The sequence below is a fragment of the Talpa occidentalis genome, unplaced genomic scaffold (assembly GCF_014898055.3).
Source record: "Talpa occidentalis isolate TD23 unplaced genomic scaffold, MPIMG_talOcc4v2.1, whole genome shotgun sequence".
In the NCBI taxonomy this organism is placed as follows: Eukaryota; Metazoa; Chordata; class Mammalia; order Eulipotyphla; family Talpidae; genus Talpa; species Talpa occidentalis.
In genome coordinates, this window is record NW_026555331.1 from 120,116,370 (window position 1) to 120,140,288 (window position 23,919).

Consider the following 23,919-nt stretch of genomic DNA (forward strand, 5'->3'; position numbering starts at 1 on the left):
GCCCCGCGAGGAAGCTGCCCCCTCCCCCCTCGGGAGAGGTCCGGGAGGGGCGCGCCGGCCCCTGAGAGCGGGCCACGGGCTCACCTCTCTTGGGGGGCGGCGGGCGCGCGCCACAGCCGGGGCGCCCGGGGCGCCCGGGCTGCGGTGGGGCGGCGCCCAGGGGGCGGGTTCCTCCACCCCCTGCCCCGCCGCGCCGGCCCCGCGGGGCGCGCCAGGAGCTGCAGGCAGCGCCTCAGCGCCCTCCGCTTCGACATTCTCCGGCCCACAGTCGCCAGGGTCACTCCGCGTTACCGGGTCACTCATTGTGACCTTGGCGTTTGGCCCCCATCCAGGCTTTCCCAAGATGGCCGCCCCCGCGGACCCCGCTGCCGGGGCCATCTTGGTGAAAGAGGCGCCGTGGGCCCGGCCTGCGCCTCGAGCACGCGCTGCTGGAACCCTCGGGACGCTCGTTGGCCTGAAACTGAGGTCGCTGGAGCACTTTCTAGACACTAAAACTGAACGGGAGCCGCGGCCTCTGGCATTCTGAGCGAGTGTGGTAGACAAGCACGCGGGAGCGGCGCCCGGGAGCCAAGAAACACCGCTGTAATTTGAAGGATGTACAGTGGGCATTGGCTATTCATGGTAGCACTGCCTTGTCAGTGTGCTCATTAACTGGAAATGATGTCAGCCTCCAGCACACACAGTTCTCATAAATTTGCTTTTAAAAATCTCAGGATGACAAAGAACTGTGACTGAATCACTTCCAGGATTTTCTTTATAAACTGCAGCATGAAATTAGCTGTTTGAAGAAATATTTTATATATACACAAGTCAAAATAGAAATTCAACACTGGGTGGGTGGGCAAAAAAAGTCCTCTGGGTTGTCCATGAGCCAGAAAGAAAAGCTTTCCTGGGTTGCGGATGGGGGGGGTTGTGCGTGTTGGGGTGTGTGTATAGGGCTGGGGGTGCTTGTTAAATTGGCAAAAAAAGGGGGAAAAGCCACATAGGACCCAAATGCTGATAGGACTGCTGAGAAATGCAAACTATTACAAACTGAAAGTGAAAGTGTTATAGAGCAACCCCGATATTAAACGGGTTCCACTGGAGTTCCCAGTGTCTTTGGCTTTGACCTGGGGTGGGGGTGGAGTCCACAAAGCCTATATGGAATTTGCTTTGGGACATCCTTTTCCCCCTAACAAAAGTGCTGGTGTGATCCTGCAGGAATGTAAAGAACATTGTCAGGTGCAGACCTGAACCCCTCAGGCTAGCTTGCAATTGCTAAATCTTACTGACGTAAATGTGTTTAAAAAACTGCTTGCAGGCCTTCCCGGTGGTGCAAGGGGTTAAGATGCAACCTATGATGCTATCCGCAGCCATTGCAGCATGAGTTCGATCCGAGGCCAGGGAGGTGACCCACCTGGCGCAGCAGACCTCTCCCGACTCGCTGGCTGCTCCCCTCTGCAGTGTATTTCAGTCAGTCTGCCTGTTCTGCTCCCCACTCTCTCTGGTGAATCCTCTCACCCCCCATACCTCTGGTCTGTACCCGAGTTCTTGTATGCATAAAAATAAATTAAAAAAAAAAAAAACACAACTGCTTGCGCCTAGGTGGGACTCTACTGAAAAGGAACCTGGTATGGAACAGAAAAACAAACCAAACAATACAAAAACAGAAAAAGCCCGTAAAAGAAATAGAGCTACAAATCCAAAAGGTGAGTTGAAATTACTGCTTAGAAATTCTTCACAGTGCTCTTGGCTAAGAAGGCATCTTAAGAGAGATGATTTTTTGCTCCCCTAACCAATTCTTTATTATGAATATACAGAAAATAGATATGCCTTTTTGTTAAACTATTTGAATAAGTTGCAGACATCAAAACACTTCATTTCTAAACACTTCAGCCTGCCTCTCCTTACAATGACGATCTCATCAGAATCACAACGCCTTCATCACACTAAGCTGACAACCCCCTGATATCATTTAATATTTAGTCCATATTAAAGTATCTATGATTGTTTCAAGAATGTCTTTTATAGCAGGGTTAGTGGGGGTTACCCCCCACCCCACCCTGAAGGGAAAAAAGCCTAGTATCTAGTGAAGTAGTATCTATGAAGCCTAGTATCTAGGCTCATGTATTTGCTTATTATGATTAAATATAACACAACTTGAAATGTTCACTTGCTATTTCTTCTACACATACAGATATTCCAAAGAAACAAATTTCCACAGGGTGTTTTTCATTGAGAGCTGCACACTAGATAAGCACATCTCAATAGACCAGCACAGGCTAGGAGGAATGAACAGTATTTTAACACAATATTGAGACTACAATTTAAGTTGTGTTAAATTATAATATTGGGCCTCCCTGGTGGCACAAGGGGTTAAGCACAGCACTATGAAGCAATCCGCAGCTTTGGCAGCACAAGTTCCATCCCCCTGCCGACCAGGAAGCATCCCACATGGCATGGCAGACCTCTCCTGTCTCACCTGCTGCTCCGCTCAGCAGTGTATTTTAATCAGTCTGCCTGTTCTGCTCCGCACTCTGTCTCTGGGGAATCCTCTCAACCCCCTGCACCTCTGGCCTATACCCCAGATCTTGTATGCATAAATAAATAAATCTTTTTAAAAATTGTAATATTTATGCTTTCTTAACTCCTGGAATACTATATAAACTTTATGGATTGTGTTTGAACCCCTGTTCAACTGGACCTCCAAAGTTTAATGTTTGGGTTTTCTCTAGACAGTGAAGAATTATAGAGTATGAAATTTTTATCTCACACCAGGCAAAACCTCTCACCTGCCCTGCTTCACAGTACAAAACAAGGTAAACACTGCACTCTCTGCATTTTACCCATGGTTTAATTTTAGATCCTGACCTGTTTCCCTAAAAGTGGCTGGTGGCCCATGTAACTTTTTTTTCTGGAGACTAGTATTAAATATTTTAATACTTTAACAAATTGCAAAATGCTACTTCTGGGAAGTTAAATATAAAGCAATTTCAGCATATTACTAAATCTTAAGTAATTCATCTTGAAAGTGCGTTCTGTAATCAATATTGCCTTTCACCTTCTAGCTCCATGTTGAAAGGCATAGAGGACTAGTTTCTAGATGTCTTTAATTCAGTGCATATTTATAGTGACAGCTGTTGAATTCAGTGTTCACCTCCAATCCAATCAAAGATTGTTTTCTTGATCATAACAATCTATAGATAACTCAAATAGCACTGAGAATGATCTCACTCATGCAGCTAAATTTTAATCTGTGCTCTGTCATTAACTAATTCTTTGACCCTGGTAAATACCCCTGCCTACCTTCCTAGTCCTCTCACACTGTACCTTGCAAAATGACTTAGTTTCTAGGGCCACTTATAGTTGTAACATTCAGTAACCCTATAAAAAAGATTTTATCTGCATTTCTGAGCTGGAGCAGGAAAAGACAAGACACAGTATAAAGTTAAGGACAAGGACTGTGTTCTACCTGAAAGAAAGGGATTTAAGTTCTTGAAACCTTCCCTTATTTTAAATCAGAATTAGTAGCAAAGGAAATTCTTTGAGTCAGGTGATATCACTTTGGAAGCAGGGACTCCCCAAGCAGTTGGCATACACCAACCCAATGGATATGCAAGAAAATATAAATTGTTTTTAATCTCATCTTTCTGAGTTTCATAGTGAGTATATACCAGCACAGCAGCATGTAACAGTTATAAATGAGGAATATTTATATGGCAGTCACAATTTTTTTAAGAATTGGACACCACTATATATCTCCAAACTAGAGGATGGCATTAGTTACTGAAGAGGCAGCTGATGCAAGGAAATCAGTAAAAATTAAGCCCATCTACTTGAGAGAAATTTCATATACTGTAGTTATAAGAACATACTTTGATTTTTATCAGAAGACTGAAGGTATTAGCATCAAAATGTGAAATCTAAGCCCCTGGTAGTTAAACTCAGTGATTAATACTGATTGGTTTGATTTTATAAATAGAAAACGCTTTCTGAAACAGTTAGAATCCCCATGTGGATTAACAGCTGCCAAAATATAGGGGATAATTTCAAAGGTGGAATGATCAGTTGACCATTGTTACTGTCTATTCTACCTGGAAAATTCTGTACCTCCCAGAATAGCACTGAGAAAATACTCATTAGCATGCTGCTTTTTAATTATAAAACTTTAGGCTATGTGTGTGGGGTATGTGTGTGTACGTGCGTGTGTACCCCTATGCATGTGCTAAAGTAACCAGTAATTATTAGACTTCAGTTTTTAATCCAAATGTTAATTAGATTATCACAAGAAATCCATTGAAAAATTAACCTGGACCTGGAAATGGGAAATGCCACTGTGGGAGGAGGGAAAAGCAGGCATCAGAGAAGAGCCTTTACTAGGATTTGTTCAGCTTAGTATTAGCCTGTTAAATAAATTTCATTGAACTCAGGCATAATGACTGGTTGTGTGCTTCCTGGGTCTCATTGGTTAAGGGACTTGCTGTGTCAGAGTTAGATAAAGGAGGTGGCTGGGTGTGGACTCTGAAGTGGTTGGTTTGCATAAAATAGTGTTCCGAAGCAAGGGGTTGACTCTCTATGAAGTCTATCCCTGGACAGGAGTCTCTCTCCAATCACAGGGACCCCAAAGAGGCTCCAAAAAATTCTAGTACACAGAAGATCAAAAATATGCAGTAGTGGGCCTCCCTGGTTGTATAAGGGGTTAAAGTGCAACCTATGAAGCAATCCAAAGCCACTGCAGCACAAGTTCAATCCCCAGCCAGGTAGCAATCTACATGGCACAGCAGACCTCTCCTGACTTGCCTGCCCACTGCTCCCCTCAGCAGTGTACTTCGGTCAGTCTGCCTGTTCTGTTCCCCACTCTGTCTCTGGTGAATCCTCTCACCTCCCCACCCCCCGCACTTTCTGGCCTGTACCCCAGCTCTTGTATGCATAAATAAATCTTTAAAAAAAAAAAACAAAACACAGTAGTTAACATGGACTTCAAACATCAAGATTTCCCTTTGAATGGAAGAAAACAAGGTTGTAGCCAGGAGACACTGATGCTTAAGGTCATCTGCTATTTCTTGATCTGGGAGGTGGGTAACAAAGGGCTCCCAGTTAGTTTTGTTTTTTTTTTTTTTTAAATAGAGGCATTTTTTTTAATTTATTTGTTTGTTTTGTTTACACATGCACTGGGTACAGTCAGAAGCGCGGGAGGGTGAGAGAATTCACCAGAGCCAGAGCGGGGAGCAGAGCAGGCAGAAGGACCGAAGTACACTGCTGAGGGGAGCAGCGGGCGGCAGGAGAGGTCTGCGCGCCATGTGGGACCCTCCTCGGGTGGCCGGGAGCAGCCGGGGAATCGAACGGGCACTGCAGAGGCCGCGGGCAGCTTCGCAACCCAGCGCTCAACCACTGCGCCACCGGGGAGGCCCTCCCAGTTAGTTTTTATCAGTACACACGCACTGTCACATACAAAGTCTTGTGAAGTAGAGCAGCCTAGTTCTAGCAGCCTAGATCCAGGTAGGCCCTAAATGTAATTGCAAGGGTCCTTGTAAGAGGGCGCCAAAAAGGTCAAAGAGAACAAGGTGATGTGACAGTTGCAGCCAACATTGGAATGATATAGCCAAGGAGTGTGGGCAGCTTCTAGAAGGAACCAGTCTTGCCCAATGACTTCATTTTAAGCCGGTGAAACAGATTTTAGCCGGTGGCCCCCAAAATTCTAATAAATGTGTTGGTTTAACCCACCAAGTTTATGGTAATTTGTTACAGCAGCATAGAAAATGAATAGTCTCCTTTAAGCAGTCTGTGACATCTGATGGCAATATATGTATCTGACTAGTTGAATATAATCCTAATGAGTAGACACAGGACTATGGATCTAAACTGCATGCAGTGACTTTGGGTAAGAGGCCCAATTTCCAGGCTTTATAGGAAAAAGTCTCCCTCACTGGTGACTTCAGAGAAAGGAGCAAAGATCTATTGCTAGGAAAGATTCCTTACAGTCCAATGGTAACCACTCAATCTCCCAGTGCCTCTATGAGATTAACCTACCTGATCTCTAAGATCTCTTCCAATTATAATGTTCAAAACTGTAGCAACATATATTTTATCTTTGAATTTCATTCCTGTGTTGCCACTGTCACTATCTCTCTCCAGAGTCCCTGTTCACCATGTGCACATCCACTGCATGCACATCTGAGCCTGTGCACATGTATATTCATCTGCTGCAAGTTTTCCTCCCAACCCTTATTTTCTTAGTACCCAGGCTTGTTTTTCAACACTCAAATCAACAATCATCGCCTTTGAGAAGCTCTCTCACCTTCATAAAACAGAATGCTCATCTCTGCGTTGGTGCTTTCAGAGAGCATTCAAGCAGTTATCAAATTATATAGTCAGCATTTGTTGCCATTTCTGTTTCCCAGACCAGAATATGGGCTACTCTGTCCAAGCCATAGTCATACATCTCGTACCACTTCCGTGTTTGGCACATGGGAGACACTCCTGTTATGTATGGACTGAGTAAGCAGATGAATGATTATTTCCTATCTTCTGAATAGCCCACTGGGGGCCCGGCAGGGGTGGGGAGTGGAGAGGAGGGAGGGTAACGTACAAAAGGACAGGAAATTCATGGTTCTGCAGGACATCTAGAGCCCTGGAGAAAAAGAGAAAGCTGATTTGTGAGATGATTTAATTCAAGGCTCTCCTCAGATACTCATTGTACATGCAATTTAGCAGTTCGCTTGACCTTGCTTCAAAGTCAGTTTCTGAGTGAGTTAACAGTAGGAGCTACCTCGCACAGCAATCTGCTGATTAGAAGCTCTTAACTGGGGCGGATGGCAGGCAGCCACACACGATTTGTCAGCTCTGCATCCTTGCATGCCTCTAGACAGAGGCTACAAATTGAGAATTTTATGGTAGATAGTTAACACTTCTGTCCTTACAGATGATTCTGAGTAACAACTCATAAAACTATATTCGGCTTCCCTTCTTAGGCATAAAAAATACCTCCCCCCTCACTCCTTGAGCACCCCAGATATATCTTCCACTCTCTTCATACAAAGTACAAAGGACAAACCTACTCAGAAGGCCTCTTTTAGGTGGAAATGAGGTTATCATTTCATATGCCCAGAAAACCTATGAAATCAGGCTTTTCACAATACAGACTGATGTTAATTTACAATGTATCTTTGTGCATCATTCTTTATGATGTGGTAATCTTTTTTTTTTTTTTTTTTGCTATTTTATACTATATGCCTACATTGGTTTAGAATTTTACCTTTGAGATTCACCCTTTATTTAAGGTACCACTTATTGTGCATTTTTCTTGTGCTGGAGACAATGCTAAGTGCTGTGCAGTTCTTATTTAATCCTCATAGCAAAAGCAGGCACTAAGCATTATTATGCCCTTTTTACAAAGGAGAAAGCTGAGATTTAGAAAAGGTGATTAACTTTTTGGAGGGCACATCACTAGTGAAAGTAGAGACAAGAGTCAGGCCTGTCAGATGGAGAAATCCAGTAATTAGACCATCCTCCTACTTGCTTATAACAAAGCTGCTGTGATATTCTATCACTTATGAAATACCACTCAGTAAACTAACAATAGCCTATGGGGTGATGAAAAACGAAATCCCTATTTCCAAAATCAAAATTTCCACAATTTCCACTGTGAAGCAAAGGCACCACCATCTGTGCTATGCACTCACCAGCTGGGTGGGTTGAGCTGTGTACTGCCTGTGCTGTTGCCCCAGCCTTACATAAGAGCTGGCGGTTAACCTTCCTGTAAAACTACTCTCTCTTTAAAAAAAAAAAAAAAAAGATGTGTTTATGTATAGAAGAACTGGAGTGTAGGCCAGAGGTGTGGGGGGGTGAGAAGATTCATCAGAGAGAGCAGGGAACAGGCAGATCTACTGAAATACACTGCTGAGGGGAGCAGCAGGTGAGATAGGAGAGGTCTGCTGCTCCATGTGGGTCACCTCCCTGGCTGGGGATCAAACTCAGGCTGCAGCAGTTATAGTGCTCAGACTTAACCACTAGGCCACCAGGGAGGCCATCTCTTAATTCTTGAGGATAGAGAGAGTAAAGCTAAAGCCTGAAGGTCTTCATATATTAATCTGGGCCAAAGGTAAAAGGTTTAACACATGTAAATGTATACTGAAGAAATGAGCAGAAAGAGAATGTTTTGCAGATATTCAAGTTAACCTATGACTTCCATCATGTCCTGTGTCATCCTTAAAGTGAAGCTTTGTGGAGACCTCCCTGGTGGCGCAAGAGGTTAAGATACAACCTATGAAGCTATCGGCAGCCACTGCAGCACAAGTTCCATCCCAGGCCAGGGAGCTGACCCACATGGCACAGCAGACCTCTCCTGTCTCACCCTCTGCTCCCCTCAGCAGCGTATTTCAGTAGATCTGCCTGTTCTGCTCCCCACTCTGTCTCTGGTGAATCCTCTCACCCCTGTACCTCTGGCCTACACCCCAGCTCTTGTATGCATAAATAAAATAAATCTTTAAAAAAATAAAACTTTGTAGATTAATTTATTCTACTTTTTTTTGGTTAATCAAGAACTATATAGTATCTTACAACCTGGATCTTCTGTGGAAGGAAAAGGACTTGGAACAGACTTCCAAACAATCTTAATGAGCTGAGGTTTTACAAAATGTTCCAGTTTTGCAAGGACAGTCTGAGATTCATTCTTGGGTTGATCTTGATCCCTATAAGAAGTTACTCAACTCCCTGAAAACTGGTCCAACCATTATGGAAAGCTGTGTGGAGAATTCCTCAACCTGCTAAAGATGGAGCTTCCATAGGATCCAGCAATTCCACTCCTAGGTATTTACCCAAAGGACACAGAAACAGTAATTCAAAAGGGCACCTGCACCCCTATGTTTATAGCAGTGCTATTTACAATAGCTAAGCTATGGAAACAACCCAAATGCCCAAAACAGATCACTGGATCAAGAAGATGTGGTACATATACACAATGGAATATTACTCAGCTATCAAAAAAGGTAAACTCATGCAATTTGCAGCAACATAGATGGAGCTGGAAGGGATCATGCTCAGTGAAATAAGCCAGAAAGAAAAAGAAAAATATCAGATGGTCTCACTCATAGCAGGAATCTAGAAAACCTAAATAAGGGACCAGGAAAAAGACTAATTATAATAAAGTAAAAATCTAAATCAATAAGCAACTATAAACTGGAGATACTCTACCGGTTGGGGGGGTGGGGTTAGGAGGGATTATGGTCAAAGTAAGGGGGGTGGGAATTGTATGGGGACTATAACCAAGATGAAAAGGCATACACATGCAAAAATGAAAAATGATGTAAAAAATATATAAAATAAAATTTAAAAAAAGGAAGTTACTCAACTCCCAAAGTATAAGAATCATAGACTTCAGTGGTTTCTCAGACCTCTGTAGATAAACCCAGCTACTTGTTTAAAATACAGATAGAGGGCCTCCCCGGTGGCGCAGCGGTTGAGCGCTGGGTTGCGAAGCTGCCTGCAGCCTCTGCAGCGCCGGTTCGATCCCCGGCTGCTCCCCGGCCACCGGAGGAGGGTCCCACATGGCGCGCAGACCTCTCCTGCCGCACGCTGCTCCCCTCAGCAGTGTACTTCGGTCCTTCTGCCTGCTCTGCTCCCCGCTCTGGCTCTGGTGAATTCTCTCACCCTCCCGCGCTTCTGACTGTACCCAGTGCTTGTATAAATAAATAAATAAATAAATAAATAAATAAATCTTAAAAAAAAAAAAATAAAATAAAATAAAATAAAATACAGATAGATGGGCATCACCCAGGAGAAGTCTCAATAATAACAGCAACAATACTTACATAGAATATATACTATGTTCCAGGCATGGTAGTAAGTACTTTATATTTACTCATAACCCTTTCAGTAAACATTATTTACCACCATCTAGCTATGATGAAAGTGAGGCACAGAGAGATCAAGGACCTCGCCCAAGGTGACAGACAATAGCCTGGATTCAGAGTTTGTACTTTTAACCCCTTTACTATGTTCCCTACAATTTGTATTTTAACATATTTTCCAGGTGGTTCTGGTATGCAGCAAGGCTTGCAATCCCAGATCACCCTCCGCAGATACATAAATATTTCTTTCTTACAGCAGTCTCTGGGTTGGGAACCAATCACCTGAGGACAGCATATGTTTCATTTTCCTGTCAATACATACTGCAGTGTCTGCTCCATGGATACTAAATAAGATCCTAGGAAGAAACATATCAGAGGAAAGGAAGCAGACTAAGGAGTCAATAAGGTATTAAGCTGGGTTGGTTCATATGACTTGGAAGAGCGGTTTGTGTGCTTCTCTTCCCAAACCTGTGTTTAATGATGTTGGTAGCTTGAAATCTACCTTGATGGGTGAATTTATGCTGCAGAATCCACACATCAGCAAACGCTACCAATCAGGACTTCTTTCCCCCAGAGAACCAGTAGTTAAACATTGACCAGGCACACCACTAGATTTATGGCATAATTTGCAGCTCAACCTCCTATTGACTACTCCATCTCAAGTTACTCTTTAAACTCTGCAAGCCTGTTTGTCATTTATAAAAACTGGAAGGAATGACAATTGTGGAAATCAAATGAGATAAGAAATGTGGAAGCATCTGGTGCAGTGTTGAAGAAATGAATAAAGAATAGGCACTTTATAAATAATGTTCTCTTTTTTTTTTTCTCCATTTCCCAGTGCACCAGACCATTAAAGACATCAATCATATTTCTCCTTGCCTTTTTTTCCCCAAGCTAAAACTCCTTTCAATCATCACTCATTTGTTGGTGTTTTCAAACTGTTTTTCCTGTTTTGAGATATGTCACACACACACCACAAATTAAGTTCCCTTGGGGAGTATTTCCATTGAGCTCCAAGGCCCCAGTGTGCCTCACCTGTGCCGGCAGTGCGTCAGCTGCACAGCCCGCAGCTCTCTCCTTTCACCACCTCTGGTCTGCCTCCAGCCCTGGGCCTACAGACACCCCCTCATTACTGGGTCAGAGCCCAAGTGCAGTCTTTGCTCTACAGCAAAGCAGCAAGACCACTCCCATCACGAATGATTATCTTCCACAAGAACCACAAACGGTTACGTAGACCACAGAGGCCATGTAGTCCTCGAGAATTTTGGTGAAATTGCCATTTAGTTGTTTTACTCCCACTCCATCAGACTCGGGTATTAATTTGCAGGAGAGGGTTTTCCTGAAACAGGAAATCAAACGACAAATGTGACTTTTGCCCAGATCTCTCCTTCCTTCAACACTAAGGCTTTGTTACCAGGCTCAGATTAGCTGCCATGCTCTTCCTTTTCTACTGATAAAAACTTTATGACCTTAACATTCAGCAGAGGTTGTTTATGTGCTGCTGCTCCTAAGAGCAAATAAATTGAAGCCAACTGTGCTATCTGGTAAAGAATAAATGTGCCCGTGGAGTACAAGAAGGATTGCTGGCTAGGGGTCAGGCTGACCTCAACTTATCTCCGACTTTATTTCATCATTTATAAAACAGATCTTTACCCATCTTGTTTTGAAGCTAGTGACAGTGTGTAAATTTCTAGCTCATTGTCTGACACATATTAGGTGCTCAGTTCAGACATTGCTTTTTTATTAATATCCAGTTCTAGCTAGTCCCCAACTACTTCATTCGTCCTTTCATTTGTTCGCTAGCACCAGGCACCCACTCCCCACTGGGCAGCATTCAGGCCTCTCTTGACCGCAGGTCACTGCACCCCAGATGCTGGTTTTCCTGCCCTCTTGCTTCTGCTTTGGCGTCTGGGCCTCTGTCCTGTCCCATGGGCCTAAGTCTTGGGGCTCTTGCCAGCACCAAGTCCCTCTCTTTGGAAGCTTCTTGTTAAACCTCCCAATTTCCTCCCACCTACAGGCCTTCCTCCACAAGGACAACTAAGGACAACATCCCTACTCCTGAGATGAGTGCAATCATGCGGCCTACCACCAGCCAACAAGCCTCTCTAATTCCACTGGCTGGTTTCCAAGTATCACCTGGCCTTTCAGGACTTGTCCTTCACAGGTTGGGATATTCCAGTTACTTGGAGCTACATGTCCTATCATCTGGCTTGAGAAGTTCATGCTATCTCTGAACTGCTCCTCTCTCTTTTTTTTTTTTTTTAAAGATTTATTTTTTATAGAAGAATCAGGGTACAGGTCAGATGTGTGGGAGGATGAGAGGATTCACTGGAGACAGAGCAGGGAACAGAACAGGCAGAATGAAGAAATACACTGCTGAGGGGAACACCAGGCGAGACAGGAGAGGTCTGCTTTGTCATGTAGGATTCTCACCGGCCAGCCGGGATCGAACCCGCACTGCAGAGGCTGCGGACAGCTTCACAGTGCGGCGCTCAACAGCCTGTGCCACCAGGGAGGCCCCTTTCTCTCTCTTTTTAATTAATTTTTTAAATTGAGGTAGTGTTGGTTTACAATGTGTTTGTATTTTGGGAGTAGGGGACTTCCAGGTTCATGTGCTATTACCATAGTACACACTGCATCAAAGCACCTTCATTCACTGCCATAGTGCACTGTGCTTCCATTCACATAGTACCTATTCTCTAAATACCCCAACCTAGTTTTTTTTTTTAATATTTATTTGTGCATACAAGAACTGGGGTACAGGCCAGAGATGCAGGGGGTGAGAGGATTCACCAGAGTGGGGAACAGAACAGGCAGATCGACTGAAATACACTGCTGAGGGGAGCAGTGGGCAAGGCAGGAGAGGTCTGCCTCGCCATGTGGGTAGCTCCCTGGATGGCTAGAGATTGAACTCATGCTGCAGAGGCTGCAGATTGCTTCGTAGTATGGTGCTTAACCCCATGCGCCACCAGGGAGGCCCACCCAACCTAGTTTTGATGTCTGATTGATGAGTGTTATTATTCCTCCAGCCTATTTATTATTGGTAGACTCATCAGGATAGTAAAGCTGCTGTACTGAATTCTTAACAGAGTCATATTGAGGTATGTAAGATTAGCTTAGCCTTTGACCTTTTAATCAAACCCACAAATCATGTATAAAGTTTTCTAGGGATTTAGGTGATCAGTTTTTCCATGCAGCTTTAAATTAATGTGAAAAATTAATGTGGCACAGGGGCTAAAGTCTCAGTGCTATCAAGCTTTCACCAGCCACTGCAATGTAAGTTCGATCCCTGCCAGGGAGCTAACTCACATGGCTCAGCAGACCTCTCCTGTCTTCGCCTGCTGCTCTGCTCAGCAGTGTATTTCAGTAGATTTGGTCTGCTCCCCACTCTAACTCTGGTGCACCCCCTGCACCTCTGGCCTACACCCCAGTTCTTGTATGCATAAATAAATAAAGAGCTGGGAATAAATAAAGAGCATTAATGATTCACTGAAGACAGGTCAGTGGTAGATTAATGTGGTATCGCTAATTTTTATAAACACAGCTGTCTGTTGTTGGTTCTATCTGGGAGTAAAAAATAAGCAGTGTGGATAGCTGGTACTGTTTTGTCAACATTAACCTGGAGGTGATACCAAACTTATACTCTGGAAATCATTGGGCTTGGTCACTCTTTCCTCCTGATAAGGCATGTGGGGAAATTTTGATCACTTTGTTGCTATAAAGAGTTGCTCTTCTGACTCTTCTACCTCCCTATTGTCAATGACCTAAATTGAAAAAAGACAACTAAGGACATTTTATATGATACAATGATACATATTCACTCTAGAAACTTCAGTAAACTATAAAGAAGCAGATAAAAATCACCATCCAGCCTATCATCTAGAAATAAGCACTGCTAACATTTTGTGCTCATCATACTTATTTAAAAATAACTTTACATAGGCGGGTTCAATATGGTGGCATAGGAAGAAGCTACTCACCTCCTTCCCCTGACAACACATCACAACTACATATAGATGAATCTACCCAGCAGCAGACCTAAAATCTTGGCAAACAGAGCTTCTACAACAAAGGCAGAACTTCTAAAAAGGCAGAACTGGATGGATAGGAGAAAGATATGCACATGCCAAGGAAGAAACCCCACTTCAAGGGCAGTGAGGTGCAATGGAGCAGAGAACTGAGGGGCAGAACCTTCCCCTGGAAAGGGGGGAAGGGTTGTGTCCATCATCTGGCACCCCAACCCTATGATCCAGCAGAGCTGAGACCCTGGAACCCTTGCACAGAGGGAAATAAGCACCGAAAAAAAAAAAAAATCAAAAAGAGCAGACTAAGAACTAACTTAGGTGATTATGGAAGTTCATTGGCCCTGGGGCCCAACACAATAACACCAATCTGAATAGTGCCCGACCCATAGCTGAAGGAATCCCAAGTACCATCCTACAGCACCTACTCAAGGAGTAGGAAACTTCTGGGATTACCCTTGGGTAAGAATCACCTTGCTAATGCCAGTGTTGGTAGGTGCCACCTTGTAACTCATTCTTCATACTTTTATACCCTGAGGGTGGATCCCTGATGAGAATTGCAGTCACCCCTGGAAGTAGCAGAGCTAGTTGAGAGCTAAGACACAGCAATCAAGAAGGTCTACCCTTAGCAAACAAACAGACTCACTCAGACCTTGCCAGCCCCCAAGCAGGTCGCACTACTATAGCCAGCAGCTGCCCCATGTACCTCCTGCAACTTGGCCAGGTAGCAAATTGGCCACACCTCCAGCAGCCTAGTCAGCCTGGCACCAGGCACCATATTTCCAGACTTCAAACTATACCACAAATCGGGCCTCCCCGGTGGTACAGCGGTTGAGCGCTGGAATGCGAAGCTGCCTGCAGCCTCTGTAGCGCCGGTTTGATTCCTGGCTGCTCCCCGGCCACCAGAGGAGGGTCCCACATGCCGCCCGCTGCTCCCCTCAGCAGTGTACTTCGGTCCTTCTGCCTGCTCTGCTCCCCGCTCTGGCTCTGGTGAATTCTCTCACCCTCCCGTGCTTCTGACTGTGGGACCTAGTGCTTGTATAAATAAATAAATAAATAAATCTCTTAAAAATAAATAAAATAAAAAATAAAAAACTATACCACAAATCTATAATCATAGAAATAGTATGGTATTGGAACAAAAATAGACACAGAGACCAATGGGATAGAATTGAGAGCCTAGAAATAAACCCGCACTTATATGGACAGTTAATCTATAACAAAAGAGTCAAGAGTATACTTTAGAAAAATGAAATTCTCTTCAACAACTGGTGCTGGGAAAAGTGGCCAGCCACATGCAGAAAAATAAAACCAGACCACTTATGTCAGACACAAAAATTAACTCAACAGTGGATTAAAGACTTGTATGCAATACCAGAAACTAAAATAGGGCCTCCCTGGTGGTGCAGGGATTAAAGACACAGTGCTGTCAAGCTATTGCCAGCTATTGCAGCATAAGTTCGATCCCTGGCCATTGAGCTGACCCACATGGCACAGAAGAACTCTCCTGTCTCTCCTGTTGCTCTCCTCAGCAGTGTATTTCAGTCAATCCGCCTCTTCTCTCCCCACTCTGTCTCTGGTGAATCCTCTAACCCTCTACCTCCCCACACCTCTGGCCTGTACCCCAGCTCTTGTATGCATAAATAAAAACTGTAAAAAAAAATATATACACACACACACACACACAGAAAAAAGCACAGGGAAACGCTTCACAACATTGACTTCAGTGATTTCTTTGGGGGCTTTTCTCTAGTGGCAAGGGAAACAAAAGCAAAAATAAACAAATGTTACTACATCAAACTAAAAAGTTCATACACAGTGAAAGAAACTCATTAAAGTGAGAAGACACGCTACCAAAAGGGAGAAAATACTTGCACAGCATACATTTTACAAGGGCTTAATATCCAAGATCTACAAATATATAACTCAAGCAAAAGAAAACAAAGAACTCAATCAAAAAAGTCAGAAAAGCTAAATAGATGTTTCTCCAAAGACAATATACAGATGGTCAATAGGCACATGAAAAAATGCAAAACAGGGCCTCCCCTGGAGGCGCAGGCGGTTGAGCGCCACGATGTGAAGCTGCCCACAGCCTCTGCAGCGCTGGTTAACTGTTACGGAGCAGCCCCGATATATAACGGGTTGCCTGGCTGTGGGTCCTCACCCGCGCGCTTAAAAGGAACTTATTAATACTACACTACAGGCACACACAAAAGGTTAATAAAAGGTTTATTTACAAGGGAAGGAGAAATGAGGAAATGTACAACTCAGGGAGAAAATAGGGAAATAAAGTCTTTAATGCGTCCTACCCAATCCGCCGACCTGGAAACCCAAAGGCACTCCGAGAGCTGGCTGAGCCTGCGAGCTGGTGGAGAGCCAAAAAGGGGACCCCCACCCCCTAAAGCCCACATGTCTGGTTTTTATACCCCACCTGGCTGCTTAACTCCACCATCAGGTCCCAGCCACCTTCCCTTTGGTGGTGACGGGATTTGTCTTTCCCAATGTCCTGATGGCTTTGGTCTGGAGTGGGGGTGGAATCCACAAAGCCTGTATGGGATTAGCTTTAGGACATCCTTTTCCCCTAACAATTCCCCCCTTTCACTTTTTGGTACCATTTCCATGGTGATGAAGATCGAATATATGGATGTTGGGATGCAGTCTCGATCCCGGCACGGCAGACCTCTCCTGTCTCATCCGCTGCTCCCCTCAGCAGTGTTTTGTCAGTCTGCCTGTTCTGTTTCCCACTCTGTCTCTGAATCCTCTCACCCTCCCGCGCATCTGGTCTGTACCCCGGTTCTTGTATAAATAAATAAATCTTTTTTAAAAATGCAAATCAGAATGCATCCCAGAAATACAAATCAAAACCACAATGAGATACCACCTTACTCCTATGAGAATGGCCAATTAAAAAAAAACAACCCACCCACAATTGTTGATGAGGGTGAGGTGAAAAAGGAATCCGCACACACAGTTGATGGGAATGGCCAGCCCCTACAGAAAACATTGTGAAGGTGTCTCGAAATATAAAACATAGATACATGATCCAGCAATTCCACTCCTAGGTATCTTCACAAAGAATGCTAAAACACTGCTTGGAAGGGATTTATGCACTCCTATGCTCACTGCAGCATTATTTACAATAGCCAAGTTATAGAAACAATTTAAATGCCCAATGACAGATGCATAGATTAAGATGTGAGCTACATACGTATAAATGCAATATTCTCATGTGATTAAAGACATTACACTTTTTCAACATCAATATTTTACTGAGAATAGACTTAAATTGTAAGATTTGATATAAGTTGCAAGAAAATTTTATTTTTTTTTTTAAAGATTTATTTATGCATACAAGAACTGGGGGGTGAGCGGAATCACTAGAGAGAGTGGGGAACAGAAGAGGCAGATCGACTGAAATACACTGCTGAGGGGAGCAGCGGGCGAGGCAGAAGAAGTCAGCTGTGTCAAGGGGTTGTTCCCTGGCCTGAGATCGAACTCATGCTACAGTGGCTGCAAATAGCTTCATAGTGTTTCGGCAACCCCTTGTGCCACCAGGGAGGCCCCTGAATACTGGCTTCAAAGTAATGTCTCTACTGGGTTATAGATGAGGAAGCATCTATTTTCCCAGAGGAATTTCCTTATGGGCTGCAAATAAATGAACCATTTGTCATTCCCCTTATCCCTCTATTCTTATTGTGGGGAAAGGATTTCATGTATCATTCAAACTTTTTGTGCCTGAGAGAGGTCCTACTAGAAGAAGCTGGCTGATGTGAGACAAAGTGACAGCCCTACTTTTTGTGTGTATTTTTCAATTCATGGGAGCTAACATTTAGAAGCTGGGTGTCTAGACATTGCAGCCTGATGTGGCCTGAAGGAAAATCCTAAACATGTATTTCAAAAGAATGAGCTTTGTTATTGAGCAACATTGCAATCTGCAGTTATTACTATGTTTTACTTTAACCAATGTTCCTTATCACTCAAAAGTACAAAGAATAAATCTCAATGCACTGAAGACTTCAGGTTTTTGCTCAGCAATCCATGGTGGGGGAAAAAAAAATCCTATTTTCAACTTAATTGGTTGAAGGGTAACCTATAGATATAAAAAAATGCAATTCACAGCCCACAAATGAACAGTTATTCAAGAAACGCACACACTGAAAACGCTATTTATATATGTCATAAGGAACATACAAAGCCGAATACTGATTCACTCACATAAAGTATATCTGGTCTTATTTGCTTGCTGTTTTTTCAGCTTCTATCTGCTGCTTCAACGGGTAAAAAGAACACATAGGCAGAAGCCATACTCTTTAAACACTTTGACTTTTTATTAAACTTTCCAGGCTGAATCACAAATGCTGGTGCTAAGTAATCAGAGTAGAACAAGGGAGATTTTAAAGTGCTCTGTCTTTTAAACACTTCTTTATTAAGATTTGGGGGATCAATTATGATTTGATAGTCTCTATTGCCAGATTTTGTTATATTTTGGAAAACACTCTATTGAGGGTTACAATGGTTGGATCTCGAGTTCAGAAGGGACCCTTTATCAGGAGAGGCCCAGATGGAAAACAAAATTCCATGTAAAGGATTTAAGTGACGATAATCTGATGGCAAGACGATTTACAGGGGCTTTAGGACTCCAATAGGGACGAGGAAGCCCCAAGACTAACAGTAGGCTGCCCCTTCCCTGGCTCTGAAGGGTTAGCACAGGAAATGGAGTGGAGAGTGATGAGGGCTGGAGTTTAGAGTCTCACCAAGTCAATGACGCACCCACATGTGGTATGTCAGTGCCCTATGACTCACTGAGCCAAGAAGCGGCACCTGTGTCTCCTGCTCTCCATCCCTTGTCAGTCCCTTCCCCTAGGTGAATCCCCAGGGAAGCCAGAGGCAAGCTGCCTGGATGCTGCTGTTGGGAAGGAAGGCCCAGCTCCCACAAGGGTACACATCAGAATGGGGGGGGGGGCAGGCAAACAGAGTAACACAACAGACCCTCGAATGCCTACAGATCCAGTGGTTCACACACAGGTGGCAAACCACATAAAGATAAGCTTATTCCTTGTACAACAACTTCAGTCTAACCAGCTTGAACTGCAGCTCACCACATACCAGGCCCTGCTAAAAGCAGGAAATTTGGAGATGCAGAAAGCATCATTCCATCTCAGAGTAACCTATGGTTTAAGCCAGGACACAGGACCAGTTAGGAGATCATTTAATATAAGGTGGCATGCACATTCTGATGCACATTTGTAGATATGTGCTGTAGCATTGTTTATAATAGCAAGAAATTAGAAATAAGGGGCTTCCCTGGTGGCACAAGGGGTTAAGTCTCAGCACTATGAAGCTACCAGCAGCCACTGCGGCACAGGTTAGATCCTGGGCCAGGGAGCTGACCCTCATGGTGCAGCAGACCTCTCTTGCCTCGCCCGCTGCTCCCCTCAGCAGTATATTTCAGTAGATCTGCCTATTCTTTCTGTTCCCCACTCTGGTGAGTCTTCTCACCCCCATACCTCTGGCCTACACCCCATCTCTTATATGTATAAATAAATCTTTAAAAAAAGAAATTAGAAATAATTAGAAATAATTAAATAATTAGAAATAACCATCAGTTAGGGATGGTCAACTAATAGGATGTCAATTCAGTGGAATTCTGTACAGTTGCAAATGCAGTGCTATAGAAGGATATCAGCGATGTATTGCTTTTTAAAAGGGAGTCATTAGGGCCTCCCCAGTGGCGCAGCGGTTGAGCGCTGGGTTGCAAAGCTGCCCGCGGCCTCTGCGGTGCCGGTTCGATCCCTGGCTGCTCCCCAGCCACCGGAGGAGGATCCCGCATGGTGCGCAGACCTCTCCTGCCACCCGCTGCTCCCCTCAGCAGTGTACTTCGGTCCTTCTGCCTGTTCTGCTCCCTGCTCTGGCTCTGGTGAATTCTCTCACCCTCCCGCGCTTCTGACTGTACCCAGTGCATGTATAAACAAAACAAACAAACAAATAAATAAATAAATAAAACATGCCTCTATTAAAAAAAAAAAAAAAAGTTAAAAAAAAAAAAGAAGTATAAAGAGGGTTTTTAAAAAAAAAAATAAAAGGGAGTCATTAAATACAAAATACTACTAATTGTGGAAAAGAAGGAAAGAGAAGGAAGGGACAAAGCAGAAAAGACAGAGTATGTAAACATTCACTTTCATATCCTGGTTAGTATCTACATGGACTCATAAGAAGTGGTGATGGATGATGCTGTCTCTGTGGAGGAGAAACGGGTGGCCAGGGCACAAGTTAAAAAGGAGAATGTTTACATCCTTGAGCCTTCTGAATTTTGTACCATGAGTTTTTTTTTTTCCCCACGAGTTTCATGAAAATAGGGATTTTTGCCTGTTGTTCGGGTCTATATCCCAGCAACTAAACATTGCCTATGCTTATTAGAAGCTAAAATATACCTGGACATAATGAGCAAAGACCTAAAAGGGCCCACATTAGTTAAAAAAAAAAAAAAAATCTCTGCAGATCAGCCACATCATCTTTATTGGGAATATAAACAGCACTATCATTAGTGCAGAGAATATTTCTCGCTTTCTGGGAGAAGAAACGCATAGGTTGGGGCAATAGTTGGAGGCAGTCAGATAATGTTGTTAGACTAAATTTCAGCTATCCCCTCCCCCACCCCCAAGAGCTCCAAGTCATAGTCTCAGAGCATTATTCCACTGCCAGCTATACTTATCTTGAAGAAAGATACCAAGGCCAACAAAAGGTCAAAAAAAGCCAAAGCTGATCATACCATAGAGCAAAGGAGGAGAGGAGGGCAAGACAGGGAAGGGAATAACACAAGGGAATATGGTGATGGTTCATGGGTGATTTTAGGGCAGGTTTTCTAGAAGCAGAGCCTGTAGTGAAGGTGCTGGTACAAGTGTTTCTTTGAGGGAGTGCGCTCAGTAAACTCTTGGAAGGGACCGAGGGTAGCAGGATAAGGCAGGGGAAGAATCTGGGCAAAGACCAGCTTTCAAGAAAACTCTAGCCTCACCCTGATTCCACCGGGAATTCTGAAACTGGAATTGGAGGACCAAGTTTATCTCACTCTGAGATAAAAGGGCTGAACTGTTTTACCCGGTATCAATTGATAATAAGTTACGGTTGCCCACTAGGGGCAGAATAATCTCCCAGGCACATTTCAGCAGCTCCCATGAGTCAAAGGCAACGCTGTGGAGAAAGGTGCAGGTGTAATTGGTTAGCAGGAGCCACAATTGTGGTCGCTGAGGGGAGAATGACATCAGATGTGGGCTACATGGAGCATCACTGGCATCTGCTAGAGTGTCAGGGAAGCCTTCCTTGAGGAAGCTGTTTTTTTTTCAATTTTTAATTTTTCTTTACATTGTTGTTCATATTTTTACAGTATTTGACCTCTCCCTTCTGGCATAGTTCCCGTAAATATTCCACCCCACACCACCTGTGAACCATCACCATAGTCCCTTGTGCTCTTCCCACCCCTGTTTTGATCCATTTTCCTCCCCTGCTTTAAGCCTCACCTCTAGAGTTGTGAAGAAGTAACTTTTGAGCAAAGACAAAGGTTATGTAAGAATTAGCCAAGAAGGGTATGCCCTGCTCAGGAACAACATGTGTTAGAGTCCTGAGGTGAAGAAAAAACAGAAAGAAGATGAGCAGACTGGAAGATTGTGAACTGGAGGCAAAGCGGCTAGAGATTATTTGAGGGGAGAATGCAGCTCATTTTGGATTTTCTAACAATGGGGAAATTTTGAAGAGCTTAAGCAAGGAAGTGACGTAATCCCCAATATTTTAATATCACTGAACTGGTCAAGTAGGAGTTAGAAAAGGGAAAGAAAAAACACTGGGAAACCAGATAGGAGGCCTGTTTGTACATGTTCTGGTTGCAGATAATAGTGGTTTATACTCTAGTGGAAAGGGGCTGGGAAAAAAAAAATGGGTGCCGGGTATATTTTGGAGGTAGAATCAACAGCACTCAGTCCGTGCTGGGGAACGTTTTGTATTTTGATGGGAAAGCAAGAGGAGAACTTACAGTTAGCCAAATCCCCTCTTTTGGTCTATTACATGGGAAAGACGGGCTTAGGAAGCTTGCTGTTAAGGGATTTTTCCCCTTGTCTAGTCCTGTTCGTCATTAGGACGTACTTAAAGAGATGAGCAATAAAGCAAAGTAACAAAACAGTCATCTCACAACTGGCAGCCAGATCTCTGGAGATTCAACTGCACATTTTTCTTTTCACCACGGCCTACCCAAACAAGACACACTTGGCACCTTCCCGCGACATACGTGTATCTCCGTTTCTGTGGATTAGGAGTCTGGGCATGACTTACCTGCATCCTCCCCGCAGGGTCACACGAGACTGCAGTCACGGTGTCAGGCGGCGCCGGGGCCCCGTCTGAGACTTGGGGTCCTCTTCCAAGTTGACAGGGCTGTTGGAAGCAGCCCAGAAGCCGTCTCCTTGTGGCTGGAAAATTCGCGGGGACGGGCGTCTCTGAGACTAGACTGGTGGGAGGAGCACTAAATCCTTTTAAAGGGATTCACCTGGTTAAGTAAAACCCACCCAGAGGTATTTGATTAACTTCAATCACCTCATTAGGTACACTGATTCCACCTGATTCCTTCACCTTTCCGAAAGATGTGACCTAACACAGGAATGAGCCTGGGGGAAGTGGAGTACTCGCGGGTGCTGGTCCTGGCAAGGTCACCCTAGAATTCTGCCTGCTAAACCGAAGTCAACTGAGATAAGTAGGGACGTTTCATGCCAGCTTATTGACATAGTTGGAGATTTTACAAGTTTTTCTTATCACCAAATTTCTACTTCAGAATTAGAGATCTTTAGCCAAATTTGGTGAAGTCAGGGCTAAGAAGGGAGGGATGCACACAGGTGACCCAGGAGAACAGATAATCATTGGCTCGATGAGCTTTTCATCCTGGAAAATCATCTTCCCTATGGTTTCTGAATTCTTTTTCTTACATACCAGAAACCTGAGCAAATGTTGAAGATAGGTTTACTCTACCTGTAGAAGAATCTTATGCCCATGTTTGAAGAATAGTATTTTGAGATCCAGGTGAGTTCATTGGTTGATAGTCTTGCAGGAATGTTTTGAGATATTTATTAAGTTTTTTTCCCCTCACATTTCATTAGAATCTAGAATCTTCTTCCACGCTCCACTAATCTCCTTGGGGTACTTTTTTTTTCTTTGGGGGGGGGGTGTTAGTGTGTGCATGTGTGTGTGGGGAGGTTTAGCAAGTTTAAGTTTATGCTAGAGGAAACACTGCAGATCTCTAAAGCAGAACACTTGGCTGAAGGTCTCCAGGTAGGCTTGTGGAGTGAACTATAAAGCAGGGGCAGAAACTTCAGTACATACCAACTTGGTATAAATTAAGGAGCTCTCACTGAATGAACAATGGAGAAGAACCAAATAAAGAATTCATGATTTAAACATCCCAGAAAGACCACTGGGTGCAGAATGATCCTCTCAATTTGGATGTAAGACCAGGAGAAAATGAATGTGAAGATTTTTTTAACATCATAAATGCTGGGCTTAGTTTTCTGTGGAAAAGATATGGTGGCCTGCATGGGGGTAAGTGAGATCTCAAATTTTCCAGAAATTGCTTTTCTCCTATTATACTTGGTCATTAATAAGCACGAACGAAAGGATTGAAAGGGGTGAAGTTGCTTGCATAAGCGCCCTACTTTTTTAACTGCCAGGGACAAATCCGTCAACCTATAAGCATATATACACACACTCCAACTCAGAAATATTCAGAACATAGAAATGTGCACAAGAAGGATATTAACAATAGAAGGATATTAACAATAGGCCATGAGCCACATTCCCAGGGATTGACTGGGGCTTCAGTTCCCAGGGTGATTATGTAATCAACTCAGAGGCTACTTGCCACTCCATTAAGACAAAAAGGAATAAAGTTGAGGCCCTTCAATGAATCCAAACTGTGCACAAAGGCTGCCAGCACCACAGCCAGACTCAGGCAGCTGCTCAAACTGTCACATTACACATCTCATAGCACACTAATGGCTCCCTCATCTCCAGGGAGCCATTGTAGAAAAGGCTGTATC

General features: G+C 43.8%; 1 protein-coding gene across 2 annotated transcripts in view; it reads right to left on the reverse strand.

Moving 5' to 3' along the window:
- Window positions 1-22,337, reverse strand: part of NAPEPLD (N-acyl phosphatidylethanolamine phospholipase D) — a 60,681-nt gene extending 38,344 nt beyond the window's left edge. Inside the window, exon 1 of one of the 2 annotated variants that reach the window (XM_054692514.1) lies at window positions 22,169-22,337. The gene's annotated coding sequence lies outside the window, so the exon portion shown is untranslated. Of the gene's footprint in view, window positions 1-84; window positions 117-22,168 lie in introns of those variants that run through there. The other variant, XM_054692515.1, reaches the window with a different exon arrangement.
- Between the last annotated feature and the right edge of the window lie 1,582 nt (window positions 22,338-23,919).